Here is a 24190-nt window from a genome sequence, read left to right as displayed (position 1 = left end):
TCTGCCGCTTTACACCCACTTGACTCACTTCCAGAGAGATATCAATACATAGGTTTTAAGATTCTTACTAGTCAGATATATTCTTGTGCGGTGAATAGGGGGTGTTGAGTCCAGTTCACTGAGCAAGGAGTAGGTCTTTCTATTACATATTGGGTTTATGGAACGGTATCTGAGCTCATTTGAAACCCTTGTTTTATGCATCACCCCACCTCACCTTTCCCCTTAAGCAGCCATGGTGTGTTTTCTAAACGTGTGACTCTGTTCTGTTTTGTAATTCAGTTCAAGTGTAGCGGTTTTTACATTCCCTCTATAAGTGAGAGCTTATGATAAGTGTCTTTTTCTGTGTGACTTATTTCACTTAGAATCGTCGTAGCTAAAGCCACTCATCATGCTGCTACTAGCCTTATGACATTGATTTCATGGCTGAGTGATATTCCATTGTACATAAGGACCACCACTTCTTTATCCATTTTTCTCTTTCCTGGGATATTTAAGGTGTCATGAAGTGGAGGTTCTTGTCAACAGAGCAGCCCTAAACTTTGGGGTGCCTGTGTCTTGCTGATTTTTAGTTTTCCCAATTTATACGCCCATGAGTGGAAGTGCCCTATGCGCTCTAAGCTGTGTTTTTTCGATGTTTCAGGACACACCGTACACTTCTCCAGAGTGGCTGTTGGCAATTTACATCCCGCCCATCGGCGCAGCAAGGCTCCCATTTCTCCATGGCCTGTTCTGCATTTCTGGTTTTGACACTTTTTTCCGCATGGCCCTTTTGACCGATGGGAAGCGAGACTTCTTTGTAGCGCTGATTTGCCTTTCCAGGTTGCTTGGTTGGCCAAAAAGGGCGTATGCGTTTTTTCCTGAATATATTCAGGAAAAAACGCATACGCCCTTTTTGGCCAAGGGCATCATTGTCGACGTTTTGCCGCTTTTCATGTGCTTTAAAGGCGATTCGAATCGACCTCCTGAAATCTGTTTCCTGCAATTCTGCCTTGCTTTCAAATCCTCTTCGTTGCCTTCCCTCAATATATTTGTGGACGAGAGTTATCATTTATACCTCTGCAGGTTTGTGAATTGCAGTGCCCCTGAGGTCCATTTTACAACTCGCTTTTTTGGGAGCTGGCCGCAAAAGCGCAGGATTGCCTCAGGCCCTAATCTGCTTCCGGGCGGCAGGCTGAGCCTGTGGTTAATTCTTCTTCCTGATGGGAAAATAGAGTGACCTGTGCCTGTCCCAACACCTAGAGCTAGTCTCTCATTGGCTCCCCCTCTTCCCGTTTATCCTGAGGACAAGTTGCAACCTGTACGGAACAGGAGGGTACAGGTGCTGATTCTCCAAGGAGGGAGATTGCTAGTAAAGCGGCTGGAATGGCGAACCCGAGCACAAGGAGATGAGAAATGAGGTGCGTTTTAGAAACCTTTGCCGATCACACGGTGTACCACCTTCTGGGTTTCTCATGCATGTTTTCGAGGTAGGAAGATGCCCTTGAACCTGGAGATTTGGGACCCATGGGATAAGTAACAGGCAGTATTACTTTAAAGGCTCTGCGTTTGCTCCCCCAACCTCACCAAACCTCTCAGCCCTGAGAGTGTCCACCCTTATGTCTCCTCCAGCTGTGGGTCTAGATATGGTCAATCCAGGTTGCATCACAGCCCCTGAACGAATTTTGTAAGAATTTCTCTCTCTTTCACTGTCTTTGTTTCACGGGTTTTTAAAAGTAAATTATTTTTATAATGGGGTTTAGCTGCTTTTCACGGCTGTGTTTCTGCCGCTTTACACCCACTTGACTCACTTCCAGAGAGATATCAATACATAGGTTTTAAGATTCTTACTAGTCAGATATATTCTTGTGCGGTGAATAGGGGGTGTTGAGTCCAGTTCACTGAGCAAGGAGTAGGTCTTTCTATTACATATTGGGTTTATGGAACGGTATCTGAGCTCATTTGAAACCCTTGTTTTATGCATCACCCCACCTCACCTTTCCCCTTAAGCAGCCATGGTGTGTTTTCTAAACGTGTGACTCTGTTCTGTTTTGTAATTCAGTTCAAGTGTAGCGGTTTTTACATTCCCTCTATAAGTGAGAGCTTATGATAAGTGTCTTTTTCTGTGTGACTTATTTCACTTAGAATCGTCGTAGCTAAAGCCACTCATCATGCTGCTACTAGCCTTATGACATTGATTTCATGGCTGAGTGATATTCCATTGTACATAAGGACCACCACTTCTTTATCCATTTTTCTCTTTCCTGGGATATTTAAGGTGTCATGAAGTGGAGGTTCTTGTCAACAGAGCAGCCCTAAACTTTGGGGTGCCTGTGTCTTGCTGATTTTTAGTTTTCCCAATTTATACGCCCATGAGTGGAAGTGCCCTATGCGCTCTAAGCTGTGTTTTTTCGATGTTTCAGGACACACCGTACACTTCTCCAGAGTGGCTGTTGGCAGTTTACATCCCGCCCATCAGCGCAGCAAGGCTCCCATTTCTCCATGGCCTGTCCTGCATTTCTGGTTTTGACACTTTTTTCCGCATGGCCCTTTTGACCGATGGGAAGCGAGACTTCTTTGTAGCGCTGATTTGCCTTTCCAGGTTGCTTGGTTGGCCAAAAAGGGCGTATGCGTTTTTTCCTGAATATATTCAGGAAAAAACGCATACGCCCTTTTTGGCCAAGGGCATCATTGTCGACGTTTTGCCGCTTTTCATGTGCTTTAAAGGCGATTCGAATCGACCTCCTGAAATCTGTTTCCTGCAATTCGGCCTTGCTTTCAAATCCTCTTCGTTGCCTTCCCTCAATATATTTGTGGACGAGAGTTATCATTAACAACTCTGCAGGTTTGTGAATTGCAGTGCCCCTGAGCTCCATTTTTCAACTCGCTTTTTTGCGAGCTGGCCGCAAAAGCGCAGGATTGCCTCAGGCCCTATTCTGCTTCCGGGCGGCAGGCTGAGCCTGTGGTTAATTCTTCTTCCTGATGGGAAAATAGAGTGACCTGTGCCTGTCCCAACACCTAGAGCTAGTCTCTCATTGGCTCCCCCTCTTCCCGTTCATCCTCAGGACAAGTTGCAACCTGTACGGAACAGCAGGTTACAGGTGCTGATTCTCCAAGGAGGGAGATTGCTAGTAAAGCGGCTGGAATGGCGAACCCGAGCACAAGGAGATGAGAAATGAGGTGCGTTTTAGAAACCTTTCCCGATCACACGGTGTACCACCTTCTGGGTTTCTCATGCATGTTTTCGAGGTAGGAAGATGCCCTTGAACCTGGAGATTTGGGACCCATGGGATGGGTAACAGGCAGTATTACTTTAAAGGCTCTGCGTTTGCTCCCCCAACCTCACCAAACCTCTCAGCCCCGAGAGTGTCCACCCTTATGTCTCCTCCAGCTGTGGGTCTAGATATGGTCAATCCAGGTTGCATCACAGCCCCTGAACGAAGTTTGTAAGAATTTCTCTCTCTTTCACTGTCTTTGTTTCACGGGTTTTTAAAAGGAATTTATTTTTATAATGGGGTTTAGCTGCTTTTCACGGCTGTGTTTCTGCCGCTTTACACCCACTTGACTCACTTCCAGAGAGATATCAATACATAGGTTTTAAGATTCTTACTAGTCAGATATATTCTTGTGCGGTGAATAGGGGGTGTTGAGTCCAGTTCACTGAGCAAGGAGTAGGTCTTTCTATTACATATTGGGTTTATGGAACGGTATCTGAGCTCATTTGAAACCCTTGTTTTATGCATCACCCCACCTCACCTTTCCCCTTAAGCAGCCATGGTGTGTTTTCTAAACGTGTGACTCTGTTCTGTTTTGTAATTCAGTTCAAGTGTAGCGGTTTTTACATTCCCTCTATAAGTGAGAGCTTATGATAAGTGTCTTTTTCTGTGTGACTTATTTCACTTAGAATCGTCGTAGCTAAAGCCACTCATCATGCTGCTACTAGCCTTATGACATTGATTTCATGGCTGAGTGATATTCCATTGTACATAAGGACCACCACTTCTTTATCCATTTTTCTCTTTCCTGGGATATTTAAGGTGTCATGAAGTGGAGGTTCTTGTCAACAGAGCAGCCCTAAACTTTGGCGTGCCTGTGTCTTGCTGATTTTTAGTTTTCCCAATTTATACGCCCATGAGTGGAAGTGCCCTATGCGCTCTAAGCTGTGTTTTTTCGATGTTTCAGGACACACCGTACACTTCTCCAGAGTGGCTGTTGGCAGTTTACATCCCGCCCATCAGCGCAGCAAGGCTCCCATTTCTCCATGGCCTGTCCTGCATTTCTGGTTTTGACACTTTTTTCCGCATGGCCCTTTTGACCGATGGGAAGCGAGACTTCTTTGTAGCGCTGATTTGCCTTTCCAGGTTGCTTGGTTGGCCAAAAAGGGCGTATGCGTTTTTTCCTGAATATATTCAGGAAAAAACGCATACGCCCTTTTTGGCCAAGGGCATCATTGTCGACGTTTTGCCGCTTTTCATGTGCTTTAAAGGCGATTCGAATCGACCTCCTGAAATCTGTTTCCTGCAATTCTGCCTTGCTTTCAAATCCTCTTCGTTGCCTTCCCTCAATATATTTGTGGACGAGAGTTATCATTAACAACTCTGCAGGTTTGTGAATTGCAGTGCCCCTGAGCTCCATTTTTCAACTCGCTTTTTTGCGAGCTGGCCGCAAAAGCGCAGGATTGCCTCAGGCCCTATTCTGCTTCCGGGCGGCAGGCTGAGCCTGTGGTTAATTCTTCTTCCTGATGGGAAAATAGAGTGACCTGTGCCTGTCCCAACACCTAGAGCTAGTCTCTCATTGGCTCCCCCTCTTCCCGTTCATCCTCAGGACAAGTTGCAACCTGTACGGAACAGCAGGTTACAGGTGCTGATTCTCCAAGGAGGGAGATTGCTAGTAAAGCGGCTGGAATGGCGAACCCGAGCACAAGGAGATGAGAAATGAGGTGCGTTTTAGAAACCTTTCCCGATCACACGGTGTACCACCTTCTGGGTTTCTCATGCATGTTTTCGAGGTAGGAAGATGCCCTTGAACCTGGAGATTTGGGACCCATGGGATGGGTAACAGGCAGTATTACTTTAAAGGCTCTGCGTTTGCTCCCCCAACCTCACCAAACCTCTCAGCCCCGAGAGTGTCCACCCTTATGTCTCCTCCAGCTGTGGGTCTAGATATGGTCAATCCAGGTTGCATCACAGCCCCTGAACGAAGTTTGTAAGAATTTCTCTCTCTTTCACTGTCTTTGTTTCACGGGTTTTTGAAAGGAATTTATTTTTATAATGGGGTTTAGCTGCTTTTCACGGCTGTGTTTCTGCCGCTTTACACCCACTTGACTCACTTCCAGAGAGATATCAATACATAGGTTTTAAGATTCTTACTAGTCAGATATATTCTTGTGCGGTGAATAGGGGGTGTTGAGTCCAGTTCACTGAGCAAGGAGTAGGTCTTTCTATTACATATTGGGTTTATGGAACGGTATCTGAGCTCATTTGAAACCCTTGTTTTATGCATCACCCCACCTCACCTTTCCCCTTAAGCAGCCATGGTGTGTTTTCTAAACGTGTGACTCTGTTCTGTTTTGTAATTCAGTTCAAGTGTAGCGGTTTTTACATTCCCTCTATAAGTGAGAGCTTATGATAAGTGTCTTTTTCTGTGTGACTTATTTCACTTAGAATCGTCGTAGCTAAAGCCACTCATCATGCTGCTACTAGCCTTATGACATTGATTTCATGGCTGAGTGATATTCCATTGTACATAAGGACCACCACTTCTTTATCCATTTTTCTCTTTCCTGGGATATTTAAGGTGTCATGAAGTGGAGGTTCTTGTCAACAGAGCAGCCCTAAACTTTGGGGTGCCTCTGTCTTGCTGATTTTTAGTTTTCCCAATTTATACGCCCATGAGTGGAAGTGCCCTATGCGCTCTAAGCTGTGTTTTTTCGATGTTTCAGGACACACCGTACACTTCTCCAGAGTGGCTGTTGGCAATTTACATCCCGCCCATCAGCGTAGCAAGGCTCCCATTTCTCCATGGCCTGTCCTGCATTTCTGGTTTTGACACTTTTTTCCGCATGGCCCTTTTGACCGATGGGAAGCGAGACTTCTTTGTAGCGCTGATTTGCCTTTCCAGGTTGCTTGGTTGGCCAAAAAGGGCGTATGCGTTTTTTCCTGAATATATTCAGGAAAAAACGCATACGCCCTTTTTGGCCAAGGGCATCATTGTCGACGTTTTGCCGCTTTTCATGTGCTTTAAAGGCGATTCGAATCGACCTCCTGAAATCTGTTTCCTGCAATTCTGCCTTGCTTTCAAATCCTCTTCGTTGCCTTCCCTCAATATATTTGTGGACGAGAGTTATCATTAACAACTCTGCAGTTTTGTGAATTGCAGTGCCCCTGAGCTCCATTTTTCACCTCGCTTTTTTGGGAGCTGGCCGCAAAAGCGCAGGATTGCCTCAGGCCCTATTCTGGTTCCGGGCGGCAGGCTGAGCCTGTGGTTAATTCTTCTTCCTGATGGGAAAATAGAGTGACCTGTGCCTGTCCCAACACCTAGAGCTAGTCTCTCATTGGCTCCCCCTCTTCCCGTTCATCCTCAGGACAAGTTGCAACCTGTACGGAACAGCAGGTTACAGGTGCTGATTCTCCAAGGAGGGAGATTGCTAGTAAAGCGGCTGGAATGGCGAACCCGAGCACAAGGAGATGAGAAATGAGGTGCGTTTTAGAAACCTTTCCCGATCACACGGTGTACCACCTTCTGGGCTTCTCATGCATGTTTTCGAGGTAGGAAGATGCCCTTGAACCTGGAGATTTGGGACCCATGGGATGGGTAACAGGCAGTATTACTTTAAAGGCTCTGCGTTTGCTCCCCCAACCTCACCAAACCTCTCAGCCCCGAGAGTGTCCACCCTTATGTCTCATCCAGCTGTGGGTCTAGATATGGTCAATCCAGGTTGCATCACAGCCCCTGAACGAAGTTTGTAAGAATTTCTCTCTCTTTCACTGTCTTTGTTTCACGGGTTTTTGAAAGGAATTTATTTTTATAATGGGGTATAGCTGCTTTTCACGGCTGTGTTTCTGCCGCTTTACACCCACTTGACTCACTTCCAGAGAGATATCAATACATAGGTTTTAAGATTCTTACTAGTCAGATATATTCTTGTGCGGTGAATAGGGGGTGTTGAGTCCAGTTCACTGAGCAAGGAGTAGGTCTTTCTATTACATATTGGGTTTATGGAACGGTATCTGAGCTCATTTGAAACCCTTGTTTTATGCATCACCCCACCTCACCTTTCCCCTTAAGCAGCCATGGTGTGTTTTCTAAACGTGTGACTCTGTTCTGTTTTGTAATTCAGTTCAAGTGTAGCGGTTTTTACATTCCCTCTATAAGTGAGAGCTTATGATAAGTGTCTTTTTCTGTGTGACTTATTTCACTTAGAATCGTCGTAGCTAAAGCCACTCATCATGCTGCTACTAGCCTTATGACATTGATTTCATGGCTGAGTGATATTCCATTGTACATAAGGACCACCACTTCTTTATCCATTTTTCTCTTTCCTGGGATATTTAAGGTGTCATGAAGTGGAGGTTCTTGTCAACAGAGCAGCCCTAAACTTTGGGGTGCCTCTGTCTTGCTGATTTTTAGTTTTCCCAATTTATACGCCCATGAGTGGAAGTGCCCTATGCGCTCTAAGCTGTGTTTTTTCGATGTTTCAGGACACACCGTACACTTCTCCAGAGTGGCTGTTGGCAATTTACATCCCGCCCATCAGCGTAGCAAGGCTCCCATTTCTCCATGGCCTGTCCTGCATTTCTGGTTTTGACACTTTTTTCCGCATGGCCCTTTTGACCGATGGGAAGCGAGACTTCTTTGTAGCGCTGATTTGCCTTTCCAGGTTGCTTGGTTGGCCAAAAAGGGCGTATGCGTTTTTTCCTGAATATATTCAGGAAAAAACTCATACGCCCTTTTTGGCCAAGGGCATCATTGTCGACGTTTTGCCGCTTTTCATGTGCTTTAAAGGCGATTCGAATCGACCTCCTGAAATCTGTTTCCTGCAATTCGGCCTTGCTTTCAAATCCTCTACGTTGCCTTCCCTCAATATATTTGTGGACGAGAGTTATCATTAACAACTCTGCAGTTTTGTGAATTGCAGTGCCCCTGAGCTCCATTTTTCACCTCGCTTTTTTGGGAGCTGGCCGCAAAAGCGCAGGATTGCCTCAGGCCCTATTCTGCTTCCGGGCGGCAGGCTGAGCCTGTGGTTAATTCTTCTTCCTGATGGGAAAATAGAGTGACCTGTGCCTGTCCCAACACCTAGAGCTAGTCTCTCATTGGCTCCCCCTCTTCCCGTTCATCCTCAGGACAAGTTGCAACCTGTACGGAACAGCAGGTTACAGGTGCTGATTCTCCAAGGAGGGAGATTGCTAGTAAAGCGGCTGGAATGGCGAACCCGAGCACAAGGAGATGAGAAATGAGGTGCGTTTTAGAAACCTTTCCCGATCACACGGTGTACCACCTTCTGGGCTTCTCATGCATGTTTTCGAGGTAGGAAGATGCCCTTGAACCTGGAGATTTGGGACCCATGGGATGGGTAACAGGCAGTATTACTTTAAAGGCTCTGCGTTTGCTCCCCCAACCTCACCAAACCTCTCAGCCCCGAGAGTGTCCACCCTTATGTCTCCTCCAGCTGTGGGTCTAGATATGGTCAATCCAGGTTGCATCACAGCCCCTGAACGAAGTTTGTAAGAATTTCTCTCTCTTTCACTGTCTTTGTTTCACGGGTTTTTGAAAGGAATTTATTTTTATAATGGGGTTTAGCTGCTTTTCACGGCTGTGTTTCTGCCGCTTTACACCCACTTGACTCACTTCCAGAGAGATATCAATACATAGGTTTTAAGATTCTTACTAGTCAGATATATTCTTGTGCGGTGAATAGGGGGTGTTGAGTCCAGTTCACTGAGCAAGGAGTAGGTCTTTCTATTACATATTGGGTTTATGGAACGGTATCTGAGCTCATTTGAAACCCTTGTTTTATGCATCACCCCACCTCACCTTTCCCCTTAAGCAGCCATGGTGTGTTTTCTAAACGTGTGACTCTGTTCTGTTTTGTAATTCAGTTCAAGTGTAGCGGTTTTTACATTCCCTCTATAAGTGAGAGCTTATGATAAGTGTCTTTTTCTGTGTGACTTATTTCACTTAGAATCGTCGTAGCTAAAACCACTCATCATGCTGCTACTAGCCTTATGACATTGATTTCATGGCTGAGTGATATTCCATTGTACATAAGGACCACCACTTCTTTATCCATTTTTCTCTTTCCTGGGATATTTAAGGTGTCATGAAGTGGAGGTTCTTGTCAACAGAGCAGCCCTAAACTTTGGGGTGCCTGTGTCTTGCTGATTTTTAGTTTTCCCAATTTATACGCCCATGAGTGGAAGTGCCCTATGCGCTCTAAGCTGTGTTTTTTCGATGTTTCAGGACACACCGTACACTTCTCCAGAGTGGCTGTTGGCAATTTACATCCCGCCCATCAGCGTAGCAAGGCTCCCATTTCTCCATGGCCTGTCCTGCATTTCTGGTTTTGACACTTTTTTCCGCATGGCCCTTTTGACCGATGGGAAGCGAGACTTCTTTGTAGCGCTGATTTGCCTTTCCAGGTTGCTTGGTTGGCCAAAAAGGGCGTATGCGTTTTTTCCTGAATATATTCAGGAAAAAACGCATACGCCCTTTTTGGCCAAGGGCATCATTGTCGACGTTTTGCCGCTTTTCATGTGCTTTAAAGGCGATTCGAATCGACCTCCTGAAATCTGTTTCCTGCAATTCTGCCTTGCTTTCAAATCCTCTACGTTGCCTTCCCTCAATATATTTGTGGACGAGAGTTATCATTTATAACTCTGCAGGTTTGTGAATTGCAGTGCCCCTGAGCTCCATTTTTCAACTCGCTTTTTTGGGAGCTGGCCGCAAAAGCGCAGGATTGCCTCAGGCCCTATTCTGCTTCCGGGCGGCAGGCTGAGCCTGTGGTTAATTCTTCTTCCTGATGGGAAAATAGAGTGACCTGTGCCTGTCCCAACACCTAGAGCTAGTCTCTCATTGGCTCCCCCTCTTCCCGTTCATCCTCAGGACAAGTTGCAACCTGTACGGAACAGCAGGTTACAGGTGCTGATTCTCTAAGGAGGGAGATTGCTAGTAAAACGGCTGGAATGGCGAACCCGAGCACAAGGAGATGAGAAATGAGGTGCGTTTTAGAAACCTTTGCCGATCACACGGTGTACCACCTTCTGGGTTTCTCATGCATGTTTTCGAGGTAGGAAGATGCCCTTGAACCTGGAGATTTGGGACCCATGGGATAAGTAACAGGCAGTATTACTTTAAAGGCTCTGCGTTTGCTCCCCCAACCTCACCAAACCTCTCAGCCCCGAGAGTGTCCACCCTTATGTCTCCTCCAGCTGTGGGTCTAGATATGGTCAATCCAGGTTGCATCACAGCCCCTGAACGAAGTTTGTAAGAATTTCTCTCTCTTTCACTGTCTTTGTTTCACGGGTTTTTAAAAGGAATTTATTTTTATAATGGGGTTTAGCTGCTTTTCACGGCTGTGTTTCTGCCGCTTTACACCCACTTGACTCACTTCCAGAGAGATATCAATACATAGGTTTTAAGATTCTTACTAGTCAGATATATTCTTGTGCGGTGAATAGGGGGTGTTGAGTCCAGTTCACTGAGCAAGGAGTAGGTCTTTCTATTACATATTGGGTTTATGGAACGGTATCTGAGCTCATTTGAAACCCTTGTTTTATGCATCACCCCACCTCACCTTTCCCCTTAAGCAGCCATGGTGTGTTTTCTAAACGTGTGACTCTGTTCTGTTTTGTAATTCAGTTCAAGTGTAGCGGTTTTTACATTCCCTCTATAAGTGAGAGCTTATGATAAGTGTCTTTTTCTGTGTGACTTATTTCACTTAGAATCGTCGTAGCTAAAGCCACTCATCATGCTGCTACTAGCCTTATGACATTGATTTCATGGCTGAGTGATATTCCATTGTACATAAGGACCACCACTTCTTTATCCATTTTTCTCTTTCCTGGGATATTTAAGGTGTCATGAAGTGGAGGTTCTTGTCAACAGAGCAGCCCTAAACTTTGGGGTGCCTGTGTCTTGCTGATTTTTAGTTTTCCCAATTTATACGCCCATGAGTGGAAGTGCCCTATGCGCTCTAAGCTGTGTTTTTTCGATGTTTCAGGACACACCGTACACTTCTCCAGAGTGGCTGTTGGCAGTTTACATCCCGCCCATCAGCGCAGCAAGGCTCCCATTTCTCCATGGCCTGTTCTGCATTTCTGGTTTTGACACTTTTTTCCGCATGGCCCTTTTGACCGATGGGAAGCGAGACTTCTTTGTAGCGCTGATTTGCCTTTCCAGGTTGCTTGGTTGGCCAAAAAGGGCGTATGCGTTTTTTCCTGAATATATTCAGGAAAAAACGCATACGCCCTTTTTGGCCAAGGGCATCATTGTCGACGTTTTGCCGCTTTTCATGTGCTTTAAAGGCGATTCGAATCGACCTCCTGAAATCTGTTTCCTGCAATTCGGCCTTGCTTTCAAATCCTCTTCGTTGCCTTCCCTCAATATATTTGTGGACGAGAGTTATCATTAACAACTCTGCAGGTTTGTGAATTGCAGTGCCCCTGAGCTCCATTTTTCAACTCGCTTTTTTGCGAGCTGGCCGCAAAAGCGCAGGATTGCCTCAGGCCCTATTCTGCTTCCGGGCGGCAGGCTGAGCCTGTGGTTAATTCTTCTTCCTGATGGGAAAATAGAGTGACCTGTGCCTGTCCCAACACCTAGAGCTAGTCTCTCATTGGCTCCCCCTCTTCCCGTTCATCCTCAGGACAAGTTGCAACCTGTACGGAACAGCAGGTTACAGGTGCTGATTCTCCAAGGAGGGAGATTGCTAGTAAAGCGGCTGGAATGGCCAACCCGAGCACAAGGAGATGAGAAATGAGGTGCGTTTTAGAAACCTTTCCCGATCACACGGTGTACCACCTTCTGGGTTTCTCATGCATGTTTTCGAGGTAGGAAGATGCCCTTGAACCTGGAGATTTGGGACCCATGGGATGGGTAACAGGCAGTATTACTTTAAAGGCTCTGCGTTTGCTCCCCCAACCTCACCAAACCTCTCAGCCCCGAGAGTGTCCACCCTTATGTCTCCTCCAGCTGTGGGTCTAGATATGGTCAATCCAGGTTGCATCACAGCCCCTGAACGAAGTTTGTAAGAATTTCTCTCTCTTTCACTGTCTTTGTTTCACGGGTTTTTAAAAGGAATTTATTTTTATAATGGGGTTTAGCTGCTTTTCACGGCTGTGTTTCTGCCGCTTTACACCCACTTGACTCACTTCCAGAGAGATATCAATACATAGGTTTTAAGATTCTTACTAGTCAGATATATTCTTGTGCGGTGAATAGGGGGTGTTGAGTCCAGTTCACTGAGCAAGGAGTAGGTCTTTCTATTACATATTGGGTTTATGGAACGGTATCTGAGCTCATTTGAAACCCTTGTTTTATGCATCACCCCACCTCACCTTTCCCCTTAAGCAGCCATGGTGTGTTTTCTAAACGTGTGACTCTGTTCTGTTTTGTAATTCAGTTCAAGTGTAGCGGTTTTTACATTCCCTCTATAAGTGAGAGCTTATGATAAGTGTCTTTTTCTGTGTGACTTATTTCACTTAGAATCGTCGTAGCTAAAGCCACTCATCATGCTGCTACTAGCCTTATGACATTGATTTCATGGCTGAGTGATATTCCATTGTACATAAGGACCACCACTTCTTTATCCATTTTTCTCTTTCCTGGGATATTTAAGGTGTCATGAAGTGGAGGTTCTTGTCAACAGAGCAGCCCTAAACTTTGGGGTGCCTGTGTCTTGCTGATTTTTAGTTTTCCCAATTTATACGCCCATGAGTGGAAGTGCCCTATGCGCTCTAAGCTGTGTTTTTTCGATGTTTCAGGACACACCGTACACTTCTCCAGAGTGGCTGTTGGCAATTTACATCCCGCCCATCAGCGCAGCAAGGCTCCCATTTCTCCATGGCCTGTTCTGCATTTCTGGTTTTGACACTTTTTTCCGCATGGCCCTTTTGACCGATGGGAAGCGAGACTTCTTTGTAGCGCTGATTTGCCTTTCCAGGTTGCTTGGTTGGCCAAAAAGGGCGTATGCGTTTTTTCCTGAATATATTCAGGAAAAAACGCATACGCCCTTTTTGGCCAAGGGCATCATTGTCGACGTTTTGCCGCTTTTCATGTGCTTTAAAGGCGATTCGAATCGACCTCCTGAAATCTGTTTCCTGCAATTCTGCCTTGCTTTCAAATCCTCTTCGTTGCCTTCCCTCAATATATTTGTGGACGAGAGTTATCATTTATACCTCTGCAGGTTTGTGAATTGCAGTGCCCCTGAGCTCCATTTTACAACTCGCTTTTTTGGGAGCTGGCCGCAAAAGCGCAGGATTGCCTCAGGCCCTAATCTGCTTCCGGGCGGCAGGCTGAGCCTGTGGTTAATTCTTCTTCCTGATGGGAAAATAGAGTGACCTGTGCCTGTCCCAACACCTAGAGCTAGTCTCTCATTGGCTCCCCCTCTTCCCGTTTATCCTGAGGACAAGTTGCAACCTGTACGGAACAGGAGGTTACAGGTGCTGATTCTCCAAGGAGGGAGATTGCTAGTAAATCGGCTGGAATGGCGAACCCGAGCACAAGGAGATGAGAAATGAGGTGCGTTTTAGAAACCTTTGCCGATCACACGGTGTACCACCTTCTGGGTTTCTCATGCATGTTTTCGAGGTAGGAAGATGCCCTTGAACCTGGAGATTTGGGACCCATGGGATGGGTAACAGGCAGTATTACTTTAAAGGCTCTGCGTTTGCTCCCCCAACCTCACCAAACCTCTCAGCCCTGAGAGTGTCCACCCTTATGTCTCCTCCAGCTGTGGGTCTAGATATGGTCAATCCAGGTTGCATCACAGCCCCTGAACGAAGTTTGTAAGAATTTCTCTCTCTTTCACTGTCTTTGTTTCACGGGTTTTTAAAAGTAAATTATTTTTATAATGGGGTTTAGCTGCTTTTCACGGCTGTGTTTCTGCCGCTTTACACCCACTTGACTCACTTCCAGAGAGATATCAATACATAGGTTTTAAGATTCTTACTAGTCAGATATGTTCTTGTGCGGTGAATAGGGGGTGTTGAGTCCAGTTCACTGAGCAAGGAGTAGGTCTTTCTATTACATATTGGGTTTATGGAACGGTATCTGAGCTCATTTGAAACCCTTGTTTTATGCATTACCCCACCTCACCTTTCCACTTAAGCAGCCATGGTGTGTTTTCTAAACGTGTGACTCTGTTCTGTTTTGTAATTCAGTTCAAGTGTAGCGGTTTTTACATTCCCTCTATAAGTGAGAGCTTATGATAAGTGTCTTTTTCTGTGTGACTTATTTCACTTAGAATCGTCGTAGCTAAAGCCACTCATCATGCTGCTACTAGCCTTATGACATTGATTTCATGGCTGAGTGATATTCCATTGTACATAAGGACCACCACTTCTTTATCCATTTTTCTCTTTCCTGGGATATTTAAGGTGTCATGAAGTGGAGGTTCTTGTCAACAGAGCAGCCCTAAACTTTGGCGTGCCTGTGTCTTGCTGATTTTTAGTTTTCCCAATTTATACGCCCATGAGTGGAAGTGCCCTATGCGCTCTAAGCTGTGTTTTTTCGATGTTTCAGGACACACCGTACACTTCTCCAGAGTGGCTGTTGGCAATTTACATCCCGCCCATCAGCGTAGCAAGGCTCCCATTTCTCCATGGCCTGTCCTGCATTTCTGGTTTTGACACTTTTTTCCGCATGGCCCTTTTGACCGATGGGAAGCGCGACTTCTTTGTAGCGCTGATTTGCCTTTCCAGGTTGCTTGGTTGGCCAAAAAGGGCGTATGCGTTTTTTCCTGAATATATTCAGGAAAAAACGCATACGCCCTTTTTGGCCAAGGGCATCATTGTCGACGTTTTGCCGCTTTTCATGTGCTTTAAAGGCGATTCGAATCGACCTCCTGAAATCTGTTTCCTGCAATTCTGCCTTGCTTTCAAATCCTCTACGTTGCCTTCCCTCAATATATTTGTGGACGAGAGTTATCATTTATAACTCTGCAGGTTTGTGAATTGCAGTGCCCCTGAGCTCCATTTTTCAACTCGCTTTTTTGGGAGCTGGCCGCAAAAGCGCAGGATTGCCTCAGGCCCTATTCTGCTTCCGGGCGGCAGGCTGAGCCTGTGGTTAATTCTTCTTCCTGATGGGAAAATAGAGTGACCTGTGCCTGTCCCAACACCTAGAGCTAGTCTCTCATTGGCTCCCCCTCTTCCCGTTCATCCTCAGGACAAGTTGCAACCTGTACGGAACAGCAGGTTACAGGTGCTGATTCTCTAAGGAGGGAGATTGCTAGTAAAACGGCTGGAATGGCGAACCCGAGCACAAGGAGATGAGAAATGAGGTGCGTTTTTGAAACCTTTCCCGATCACACGGTGTACCACCTTCTGGGCTTCTCATGCATGTTTTCGAGGTAGGAAGATGCCCTTGAACCTGGAGATTTGGGACCCATGGGATGGGTAACAGGTAGTATTACTTTAAAGGCTCTGCGTTTGCTCCCCCAACCTCACCAAACCTCTCAACCCCGAGAGTGTCCACCCTTATGTCTCCTCCAGCTGTGGGTCTAGATATGGTCAATCCAGGTTGCATCACAGCCCCTGAACGAATTTTGTAAGAATTTCTCTCTCTTTCACTGTCTTTGTTTCACGGGTTTTTAAAAGGAATTTATTTTTATAATGGGGTTTAGCTGCTTTTCACGGCTGTGTTTCTGCCGCTTTACACCCACTTGACTCACTTCCAGAGAGATATCAATACATAAGTTTTAAGATTCTTACTAGTCAGATATATTCTTGTGCGGTGAATAGGGGGTGTTGAGTCCAGTTCACTGAGCAAGGAGTAGGTCTTTGTATTACATATTGGGTTTATGGAACGGTATCTGAGCTCATTTGAAACCCTTGTTTTATGCATCACCCCACCTCACCTTTCCCCTTAAGCAGCCATGGTGTGTTTTCTAAACGTGTGACTCTGTTCTGTTTTGTAATTCTGTTCAAGTGTAGCGGTTTTTACATTCCCTCTATAAGTGAGAGCTTATGATAAGTGTCTTTTTCTGTGTGACTTATTTCACTTAGAATCGTCGTAGCTAAAGCCACTCATCATGCTGCTACTAGCCTTATGACATTGATTTCATGGCTGAGTGATATTCCATTGTACATAAGGACCACCACTTCTTTATCCATTTTTCTCTTTCCTGGGATATGTAAGGTGTCATGAAGTGGAGGTTCTTGTCAACAGAGCAGCCCTAAACTTTGGGGTGCCTGTGTCTTGCTGATTTTTAGTTTTCCCAATTTATACGCCCATGAGTGGAAGTGCCCTATGCGCTCTAAGCTGTGTTTTTTCGATGTTTCAGGACACACCGTACACTTCTCCAGAGTGGCTGTTGGCAATTTACATCCCGCCCATCAGCGCAGCAAGGCTCCCATTTCTCCATGGCCTGTTCTGCATTTCTGGTTTTGACACTTTTTTCCGCATGGCCCTTTTGACCGATGGGAAGCGAGACTTCTTTGTAGCGCTGATTTGCCTTTCCAGGTTGCTTGGTTGGCCAAAAAGGGCGTATGCGTTTTTTCCTGAATATATTCAGGAAAAAACGCATACGCCCTTTTTGGCCAAGGGCATCATTGTCGACGTTTTGCCGCTTTTCATGTGCTTTAAAGGCGATTCGAATCGACCTCCTGAAATCTGTTTCCTGCAATTCTGCCTTGCTTTCAAATCCTCTTCGTTGCCTTCCCTCAATATATTTGTGGACGAGAGTTATCATTTATACCTCTGCAGGTTTGTGAATTGCAGTGCCCCTGAGCTCCATTTTACAACTCGCTTTTTTGGGAGCTGGCCGCAAAAGCGCAGGATTGCCTCAGGCCCTAATCTGCTTCCGGGCGGCAGGCTGAGCCTGTGGTTAATTCTTCTTCCTGATGGGAAAATAGAGTGACCTGTGCCTGTCCCAACACCTAGAGCTAGTCTCTCATTGGCTCCCCCTCTTCCCGTTTATCCTGAGGACAAGTTGCAACCTGTACGGAACAGGAGGTTACAGGTGCTGATTCTCCAAGGAGGGAGATTGCTAGTAAATCGGCTGGAATGGCGAACCCGAGCACAAGGAGATGAGAAATGAGGTGCGTTTTAGAAACCTTTGCCGATCACACGGTGTACCACCTTCTGGGTTTCTCATGCATGTTTTCGAGGTAGGAAGATGCCCTTGAACCTGGAGATTTGGGACCCATGGGATAAGTAACAGGCAGTATTACTTTAAAGGCTCTGCGTTTGCTCCCCCAACCTCACCAAACCTCTCAGCCCCGAGAGTGTCCACCCTTATGTCTCCTCCAGCTGTGGGTCTAGATATGGTCAATCCAGGTTGCATCACAGCCCCTGAACGAAGTTTGTAAGAATTTCTCTCTCTTTCACTGTCTTTGTTTCACGGGTTTTTAAAAGTAATTTATTTTTATAATGGGGTTTAGCTGCTTTTCACGGCTGTGTTTCTGCCGCTTTACACCCACTTGACTCACTTCCAGAGAGATATCAATACATAGGTTTTAAGATTCTTACTAGTCAGATATATTCTTGTGCGGTGAATAGGGGGTGTTGAGTCCAGTTCACTGAGCAAGGAGTAGGTCTTTCTATTACATATTGGGTTTATGGAACGGTATCTGAGCTCATTTGAAACCCTTGTTTTATGCATCACCCCACCTCACCTTTCCCCTTAAGCAGCCATGGTGTGTTTTCTAAACGTGTGACTCTGTTCTGTTTTGTAATTCAGTTCAAGTGTAGCGGTTTTTACATTCCCTCTATAAGTGAGAGCTTATGATAAGTGTCTTTTTCTGTGTGACTTATTTCACTTAGAATCGTCGTAGCTAAAGCCACTCATCATGCTGCTACTAGCCTTATGACATTGATTTCATGGCTGAGTGATATTCCATTGTACATAAGGACCACCACTTCTTTATCCATTTTTCTCTTTCCTGGGATATTTAAGGTGTCATGAAGTGGAGGTTCTTGTCAACAGAGCAGCCCTAAACTTTGGGGTGCCTGTGTCTTGCTGATTTTTAGTTTTCCCAATTTATACGCCCATGAGTGGAAGTGCCCTATGCGCTCTAAGCTGTGTTTTTTCGATGTTTCAGGACACACCGTACACTTCTCCAGAGTGGCTGTTGGCAGTTTACATCCCGCCCATCAGCGCAGCAAGGCTCCCATTTCTCCATGGCCTGTTCTGCATTTCTGGTTTTGACACTTTTTTCCGCATGGCCCTTTTGACCGATGGGAAGCGAGACTTCTTTGTAGCGCTGATTTGCCTTTCCAGGTTGCTTGGTTGGCCAAAAAGGGCGTATGCGTTTTTTCCTGAATATATTCAGGAAAAAACGCATACGCCCTTTTTGGCCAAGGGCATCATTGTCGACGTTTTGCCGCTTTTCATGTGCTTTAAAGGCGATTCGAATCGACCTCCTGAAATCTGTTTCCTGCAATTCGGCCTTGCTTTCAAATCCTCTTCGTTGCCTTCCCTCAATATATTTGTGGACGAGAGTTATCATTAACAACTCTGCAGGTTTGTGAATTGCAGTGCCCCTGAGCTCCATTTTTCAACTCGCTTTTTTGGGAGCTGGCCGCAAAAGCGCAGGATTGCCTCAGGCCCTATTCTGCTTCCGGGCGGCAGGCTGAGCCTGTGGTTAATTCTTCTTCCTGATGGGAAAATAGAGTGACCTGTGCCTGTCCCAACACCTAGAGCTAGTCTCTCATTGGCTCCCCCTCTTCCCGTTCATCCTCAGGACAAGTTGCAACCTGTACGGAACAGCAGGTTACAGGTGCTGATTCTCCAAGGAGGGAGATTGCTAGTAAAGCGGCTGGAATGGCCAACCCGAGCACAAGGAGATGAGAAATGAGGTGCGTTTTAGAAACCTTTCCCGATCACACGGTGTACCACCTTCTGGGTTTCTCATGCATGTTTTCGAGGTAGGAAGATGCCCTTGAACCTGGAGATTTGGGACCCATGGGATGGGTAACAGGCAGTATTACTTTAAAGGCTCTGCGTTTGCTCCCCCAACCTCACCAAACCTCTCAGCCCCGAGAGTGTCCACCCTTATGTCTCCTCCAGCTGTGGGTCTAGATATGGTCAATCCAGGTTGCATCACAGCCCCTGAACGAAGTTTGTAAGAATTTCTCTCTCTTTCACTGTCTTTGTTTCACGGGTTTTTAAAAGGAATTTATTTTTATAATGGGGTTTAGCTGCTTTTCACGGCTGTGTTTCTGCCGCTTTACACCCACTTGACTCACTTCCAGAGAGATATCAATACATAGGTTTTAAGATTCTTACTAGTCAGATATATTCTTGTGCGGTGAATAGGGGGTGTTGAGTCCAGTTCACTGAGCAAGGAGTAGGTCTTTCTATTACATATTGGGTTTATGGAACGGTATCTGAGCTCATTTGAAACCCTTGTTTTATGCATCACCCCACCTCACCTTTCCCCTTAAGCAGCCATGGTGTGTTTTCTAAACGTGTGACTCTGTTCTGTTTTGTAATTCAGTTCAAGTGTAGCGGTTTTTACATTCCCTCTATAAGTGAGAGCTTATGATAAGTGTCTTTTTCTGTGTGACTTATTTCACTTAGAATCGTCGTAGCTAAAGCCACTCATCATGCTGCTACTAGCCTTATGACATTGATTTCATGGCTGAGTGATATTCCATTGTACATAAGGACCACCACTTCTTTATCCATTTTTCTCTTTCCTGGGATATTTAAGGTGTCATGAAGTGGAGGTTCTTGTCAACAGAGCAGCCCTAAACTTTGGCGTGCCTGTGTCTTGCTGATTTTTAGTTTTCCCAATTTATACGCCCATGAGTGGAAGTGCCCTATGCGCTCTAAGCTGTGTTTTTTCGATGTTTCAGGACACACCGTACACTTCTCCAGAGTGGCTGTTGGCAGTTTACATCCCGCCCATCAGCGCAGCAAGGCTCCCATTTCTCCATGGCCTGTCCTGCATTTCTGGTTTTGACACTTTTTTCCGCATGGCCCTTTTGACCGATGGGAAGCGAGACTTCTTTGTAGCGCTGATTTGCCTTTCCAGGTTGCTTGGTTGGCCAAAAAGGGCGTATGCGTTTTTTCCTGAATATATTCAGGAAAAAACGCATACGCCCTTTTTGGCCAAGGGCATCATTGTCGACGTTTTGCCGCTTTTCATGTGCTTTAAAGGCGATTCGAATCGACCTCCTGAAATCTGTTTCCTGCAATTCTGCCTTGCTTTCAAATCCTCTTCGTTGCCTTCCCTCAATATATTTGTGGACGAGAGTTATCATTAACAACTCTGCAGGTTTGTGAATTGCAGTGCCCCTGAGCTCCATTTTTCAACTCGCTTTTTTGCGAGCTGGCCGCAAAAGCGCAGGATTGCCTCAGGCCCTATTCTGCTTCCGGGCGGCAGGCTGAGCCTGTGGTTAATTCTTCTTCCTGATGGGAAAATAGAGTGACCTGTGCCTGTCCCAACACCTAGAGCTAGTCTCTCATTGGCTCCCCCTCTTCCCGTTCATCCTCAGGACAAGTTGCAACCTGTACGGAACAGCAGGTTACAGGTGCTGATTCTCCAAGGAGGGAGATTGCTAGTAAAGCGGCTGGAATGGCCAACCCGAGCACAAGGAGATGAGAAATGAGGTGCGTTTTAGAAACCTTTCCCGATCACACGGTGTACCACCTTCTGGGTTTCTCATGCATGTTTTCGAGGTAGGAAGATGCCCTTGAACCTGGAGATTTGGGACCCATGGGATGGGTAACAGGCAGTATTACTTTAAAGGCTCTGCGTTTGCTCCCCCAACCTCACCAAACCTCTCAGCCCCGAGAGTGTCCACCCTTATGTCTCCTCCAGCTGTGGGTCTAGATATGGTCAATCCAGGTTGCATCACAGCCCCTGAACGAAGTTTGTAAGAATTTCTCTCTCTTTCACTGTCTTTGTTTCACGGGTTTTTGAAAGGAATTTATTTTTATAATGGGGTTTAGCTGCTTTTCACGGCTGTGTTTCTGCCGCTTTACACCCACTTGACTCACTTCCAGAGAGATATCAATACATAGGTTTTAAGATTCTTACTAGTCAGATATATTCTTGTGCGGTGAATAGGGGGTGTTGAGTCCAGTTCACTGAGCAAGGAGTAGGTCTTTCTATTACATATTGGGTTTATGGAACGGTATCTGAGCTCATTTGAAACCCTTGTTTTATGCATCACCCCACCTCACCTTTCCCCTTAAGCAGCCATGGTGTGTTTTCTAAACGTGTGACTCTGTTCTGTTTTGTAATTCAGTTCAAGTGTAGCGGTTTTTACATTCCCTCTATAAGTGAGAGCTTATGATAAGTGTCTTTTTCTGTGTGACTTATTTCACTTAGAATCGTCGTAGCTAAAGCCACTCATCATGCTGCTACTAGCCTTATGACATTGATTTCATGGCTGAGTGATATTCCATTGTACATAAGGACCACCACTTCTTTATCCATTTTTCTCTTTCCTGGGATATTTAAGGTGTCATGAAGTGGAGGTTCTTGTCAACAGAGCAGCCCTAAACTTTGGGGTGCCTGTGTCTTGCTGATTTTTAGTTTTCCCAATTTATACGCCCATGAGTGGAAGTGCCCTATGCGCTCTAAGCTGTGTTTTTTCGATGTTTCAGGACACACCGTACACTTCTCCAGAGTGGCTGTTGGCAATTTACATCCCGCCCATCAGCGTAGCAAGGCTCCCATTTCTCCATGGCCTGTCCTGCATTTCTGGTTTTGACACTTTTTTCCGCATGGCCCTTTTGACCGATGGGAAGCGAGACTTCTTTGTAGCGCTGATTTGCCTTTCCAGGTTGCTTGGTTGGCCAAAAAGGGCGTATGCGTTTTTTCCTGAATATATTCAGGAAAAAACGCATACGCCCTTTTTGGCCAAGGGCATCATTGTCGACGTTTTGCCGCTTTTCATGTGCTTTAAAGGCGATTCGAATCGACCTCCTGAAATCTGTTTCCTGCAATTCGGCCTTGCTTTCAAATCCTCTTCGTTGCCTTCCCTCAATATATTTGTGGACGAGAGTTATCATTAACAACTCTGCAGTTTTGTGAATTGCAGTGCCCCTGAGCTCCATTTTTCACCTCGCTTTTTTGGGAGCTGGCCGCAAAAGCGCAGGATTGCCTCAGGCCCTATTCTGGTTCCGGGCGGCAGGCTGAGCCTGTGGTTAATTCTTCTTCCTGATGGGAAAATAGAGTGACCTGTGCCTGTCCCAACACCTAGAGCTAGTCTCTCATTGGCTCCCCCTCTTCCCGTTCATCCTCAGGACAAGTTGCAACCTGTACGGAACAGCAGGTTACAGGTGCTGATTCTCCAAGGAGGGAGATTGCTAGTAAAGCGGCTGGAATGGCCAACCCGAGCACAAGGAGATGAGAAATGAGGTGCGTTTTAGAAACCTTTCCCGATCACACGGTGTACCACCTTCTGGGTTTCTCATGCATGTTTTCGAGGTAGGAAGATGCCCTTGAACCTGGAGATTTGGGACCCATGGGATGGGTAACAGGCAGTATTACTTTAAAGGCTCTGCGTTTGCTCCCCCAACCTCACCAAACCTCTCAGCCCCGAGAGTGTCCACCCTTATGTCTCCTCCAGCTGTGGGTCTAGATATGGTCAATCCAGGTTGCATCACAGCCCCTGAACGAAGTTTGTAAGAATTTCTCTCTCTTTCACTGTCTTTGTTTCACGGGTTTTTGAAAGGAATTTATTTTTATAATGGGGTTTAGCTGCTTTTCACGGCTGTGTTTCTGCCGCTTTACACCCACTTGACTCACTTCCAGAGAGATATCAATACATAGGTTTTAAGATTCTTACTAGTCAGATATATTCTTGTGCGGTGAATAGGGGGTGTTGAGTCCAGTTCACTGAGCAAGGAGTAGGTCTTTCTATTACATATTGGGTTTATGGAACGGTATCTGAGCTCATTTGAAACCCTTGTTTTATGCATCACCCCACCTCACCTTTCCCCTTAAGCAGCCATGGTGTGTTTTCTAAACGTGTGACTCTGTTCTGTTTTGTAATTCAGTTCAAGTGTAGCGGTTTTTACATTCCCTCTATAAGTGAGAGCTTATGATAAGTGTCTTTTTCTGTGTGACTTATTTCACTTAGAATCGTCGTAGCTAAAGCCACTCATCATGCTGCTACTAGCCTTATGACATTGATTTCATGGCTGAGTGATATTCCATTGTACATAAGGACCACCACTTCTTTATCCATTTTTCTCTTTCCTGGGATATTTAAGGTGTCATGAAGTGGAGGTTCTTGTCAACAGAGCAGCCCTAAACTTTGGGGTGCCTGTGTCTTGCTGATTTTTAGTTTTCCCAATTTATACGCCCATGAGTGGAAGTGCCCTATGCGCTCTAAGCTGTGTTTTTTCGATGTTTCAGGACACACCGTACACTTCTCCAGAGTGGCTGTTGGCAATTTACATCCCGCCCATCAGCGTAGCAAGGCTCCCATTTCTCCATGGCCTGTCCTGCATTTCTGGTTTTGACACTTTTTTCCGCATGGCCCTTTTGACCGATGGGAAGCGAGACTTCTTTGTAGCGCTGATTTGCCTTTCCAGGTTGCTTGGTTGGCCAAAAAGGGCGTATGCGTTTTTTCCTGAATATATTCAGGAAAAAACGCATACGCCCTTTTTGGCCAAGGGCATCATTGTCGACGTTTTGCCGCTTTTCATGTGCTTTAAAGGCGATTCGAATCGACCTCCTGAAATCTGTTTCCTGCAATTCGGCCTTGCTTTCAAATCCTCTTCGTTGCCTTCCCTCAATATATTTGTGGACGAGAGTTATCATTAACAACTCTGCAGGTTTGTGAATTGCAGTGCCCCTGAGCTCCATTTTTCAACTCGCTTTTTTGCGAGCTGGCCGCAAAAGCGCAGGATTGCCTCAGGCCCTATTCTGCTTCCGGGCGGCAGGCTGAGCCTGTGGTTAATTCTTCTTCCTGATGGGAAAATAGAGTGACCTGTGCCTGTCCCAACACCTAGAGCTAGTCTCTCATTGGCTCCCCCTCTTCCCGTTCATCCTCAGGACAAGTTGCAACCTGTACGGAACAGCAGGTTACAGGTGCT

The sequence above is a fragment of the Balaenoptera borealis genome (genome assembly GCF_965194805.1).
Source record: "Balaenoptera borealis genome assembly, chromosome: 13".
NCBI classification, from domain to species: Eukaryota; Metazoa; Chordata; class Mammalia; order Artiodactyla; family Balaenopteridae; genus Balaenoptera; species Balaenoptera borealis.
This window is presented reverse-complemented; position numbering follows the sequence as displayed.